The following is a 3,704-nucleotide window of genomic DNA, read 5'->3' as shown; positions in this document are numbered from 1 at the left end:
TACCGGAAAAAAAAAAAAAAAAAAAAAAAAAAAACGGAAAAGGAAAAAACTGCAATGAAACCCAACACTACAACCCAAGTAAACGCAGCTGTAGACTAACACATCATTGTCAGAGAGGGCATCAGACACAGAGAAACACAGCTCTCTCTGTATCTCCCTTCCGAGACAGCGGATACGTTGCCCTCTTCCGAAGGCTTCAGACCAATCCCTCCTCCCCACCCACAGGGGGCTACCTTCCTCCCCTCTCTCCCAGGAGGCTCGCTGAGTTGGCCGTCTGCGCACCCAGAGCACCTCTCTCCACTCACAGTCATTGCCCTTGGCGGGCTGTTTTGCAGTTTTCCTGTTTGCTGACCAGTCTCCCACACTGGGTTCTAAGCTTCTCGGGGACAAGGAAAATGTGTTACTCATTTAGTAACCCTGGTACCTAAGCACACTGCCCAAGCCTGAGGAAGCAGCACTTAAGGGCAGTGCCAAGGAAAAGCCCTGTCCCTTCCCCTCCTCTCCCAGCTATGGGCACAGTGATGAGTACAGCATCATCCATGCATGTAAACAGCTATAACCTAGTAATATCTCTATTACTGACCACCAAATTAAACAAAAGATGGAGAAAACAGAAATGTTTCTGTGTTGTCCAAGAACCAGCTGCATTCGAATCAACACAGATGGCTTGTTAAATGCAGATTCCTGAAGCCAACTCCCAGACTCTCTAGGTAAGGAGCACTGTAATTTATGTTGTATAAAGTTCCCCAAATAATTCCCATAAGCAAGTGGTTCTCCACCAGCAGCGATTTTAAACCCCACCCTCAGGGACATTCAGAAATGTCTGAAGACATTTTGGATTCTCTTGACTGCGGAGAGTGGTGCCACTGATACCTAGTAGGTAGAGGCCAGGGATTCGGCTTAACACTCTACAAAGCATAGGACGGCGGTCCTCCACAACAAAGGATGATCTGCCCCCAAATGTCAGCTGAGGTTGAGAAACTCTGTTATAAGCCCTAAAACCAGTGTTCTCTGATCTTAAGGCAACAAGGAGTTTTTAAAAAACCTTCAAGGTTTAACAAATGAGAACCAACAGCTAAGTTCTAACCACATGACAGAGTATAAATCATAACTTAGTAGATATTTTATTCCAACACATAAAGAATATGAAAACAACTGTCAAAAAAAATCTTGACGGGATTGCCATTCCAAATAATGAATTTCTAGTCCCGACCATGAAAACGTCACTTTTCCCATTTTTCAGTGCTACAGATCACTCAGATGATTACAATCTCTGTTATCTGAAACCGTAGAATATGAGAAAATATATATATACATATTATATATAGATACAAATTATATATACATAGCTGAATCACTTTTGCTGTACACCTGAAACACAATATTGTAAGTCAACTACACTTCAATAAAAAAATAAACTTTTGAATAATCCAAGTGATGTAAACATCCTTTAAAATTCTAATACTAAGAATGTCACAGTTCAGAGAGAGATGACCTCTTGCAGCATAAAGAGTACTCACTTGGGATGCGGGAACCCTGAGTTCTAATCCCAGCTCTGCTACTTAATTAGCTGTGTGCCTTGGATAACTCATCATTTCACCTCTCAGGCCCCAGGTTCCTCATATGCAAAATAAGGGAGTTATGCCAGACGATCGCTTAAGGGATCATCCTGCTCTAACATTCAGTCAGGGCCTATGCAGTAACTCCAACAATACAAATACACACACACAATAACATCCTCTGAAGAGTCCTGCACAAAATTCAAGCAAGTGGAATTGCCACATACCACTATATTAAAAAAAAAAAAAATCCAAAGAGGCTCAACCTTGCCAGTTGATATCCTAGAAGAGAATTACTTTTGGTGAAAAAGGGACAAACGTGAATGATGAAAACTACTAAAACTTTTTTGGCAAACAATCTGGCCATGTGTATGAGGACCTAAAAAAGACCCCACAAGATCACAGCATCTATTCTAATAATTTCACTCCTCAGAATCAGTCCAAGTTAATCATCAAATATTTTTTTAAACAAATGTTTATCAAAATATTACCTGGAATACTAAAATGAAGCAAAAATTCACGAACACCCTAAATGCCCCACAGCCGGGAAACGGTTAAATAATGGATAGGACCTACACAATGATGATTTAGGTAGCCAATCAAAAGAAAACACAAAATTAGAAATTATATTTAGGAATGATTTCTAAATGAAAGTGAAAAACTAAATATACTGTTAAGTGATAAAACGGGTACAGCCTTAGCTCAAATACAAACCAGAAGAGAGACTGTGGGCGGAAGGGTGCCATGAACGTTATTTTCTTCACTAAACGTTTCTGTATTTCCAATTTTTCTATAACCGTCTTGTATTAATAAGGAGTAGGGAAAGGACACACCAAATCACTCTCAAGATTATCTGCATCATCCCAGTTCTAGACACCTTAAACGAAAATACGGGCTGACCGCGCGCGCACACGCCTGCTCACAAAAGCCGTGGTGACAGGACTTAACACCATGCAACTGTGGGCATTCCCAACCTGACAACTCGGGAAGGCGGGCTAGTCCGACCCTTAATTCCTGGGAGTCAGACGCAGCCAGCCCGATGCAGCGGAGGCCAGGCAATTCCAGGCAAAGCCTGGCCCTGTGTTCGGGTCCGCTTTCCCGCCGAATCCCCGGGCTCATGTCGGGCTTCCCAGCGCACTCCGACCACCATGAGCGGTCTCGGAAGCCACCTCGTGGGGCCCGGCCGATGCCGCTCCTCCCAGCGCGACCTAGGCTGCCCTCAGGGTGGGGTTCTCAGGACCGAGCTCGGGAAGCCCGGAGCCGGCGGTCCCAGATCTCCCGGGCACGACAGGCGCCGAGGACCGAGCGTGAGGGCGGGGACCCGCCACCAGCAGGCTCCGGAGTCCGCACTGGCTCCCGGGCCCTCCAGGGGCTGCAGGCCCGGCCCGGCCCGGGGATGCTGCTCACGAACCCTGCCCGGGGCGACGGAACACTAAGGCCTCGGACTGCCCGCGCGGCCGCGTGGCTCACCTCGCGGCCGGGATAGGCACCCCGACTCCGGGTACCCCACAAGCCCGGCCTCCGCCGACCAACCAGGCGAAACCGAAACTGAAAACGCCGAGGCGGCGGCGCTTTTCTGTCTCAGCCAATCATTGCTTTCCATGAGTACGGCAGCCCGCGAGGACCTAAAGGCCCCACCGCGCCAGAGCGCGCTAATCCCAGAATCCTGGTCTGCCTGAAGGCGATGTTGGCGCCCGGAGTCAAGGTGGAAAGCGCTGGGGCTCTTTTCTGACAGAAAGCAAACACCACCAGTCCTCCCTCCCCCACTCCCGCAAAGGAAAAAGCAACACTGGAAGGTACATTTTAACCAGTATTTCTTTTAGGCAGAAATGTTAAAAAATAAGTTGAAGGCATAAGAAACTGGAATTCACTGCGAAAAGTAATGTCTATACATACTCAAGAAATGTCGTTAATTTGAATAATTAAATACAAATAAATAAATAAAACAAGCAGTCTCAGACCTTTAAATCCACTTTTGGATTTTGCTTAAATGTGTGAAGACGAAGTCTTTCTTAGCAAGAAACTGTTTCCATAGCGACGATAATCTACACAAAAAATTAAAATCACTGAAGTAACTCATAAAGGCATAAAGTGCGTTGCATTACAAACTAGTTCTAATTGGAAATGGTATACAGACATTATTTA

The 3,704-nt window shown here is 45.8% G+C and overlaps 1 protein-coding gene across 1 annotated transcript in view; it reads right to left on the bottom strand.

Moving 5' to 3' along the window:
- Positions 1-3,125, bottom strand: part of LSM6 (LSM6 homolog, U6 small nuclear RNA and mRNA degradation associated) — a 21,117-nt gene extending 17,992 nt beyond the window's left edge. Inside the window, exon 1 of the mRNA XM_007120752.4 lies at positions 3,030-3,125. The gene's annotated coding sequence lies outside the window, so the exon portion shown is untranslated. The remainder of the gene's footprint in view (positions 1-3,029) is intronic.
- Between the last annotated feature and the right edge of the window lie 579 nt (positions 3,126-3,704).

The sequence above is a fragment of the Physeter macrocephalus genome, chromosome 7, assembly GCF_002837175.3.
Source record: "Physeter macrocephalus isolate SW-GA chromosome 7, ASM283717v5, whole genome shotgun sequence".
In the NCBI taxonomy this organism is placed as follows: Eukaryota; Metazoa; Chordata; class Mammalia; order Artiodactyla; family Physeteridae; genus Physeter; species Physeter macrocephalus.
The sequence above is the reverse complement of the archived record's forward strand: the minus strand, read 5'-3'. Positions and strand labels throughout refer to the sequence as shown.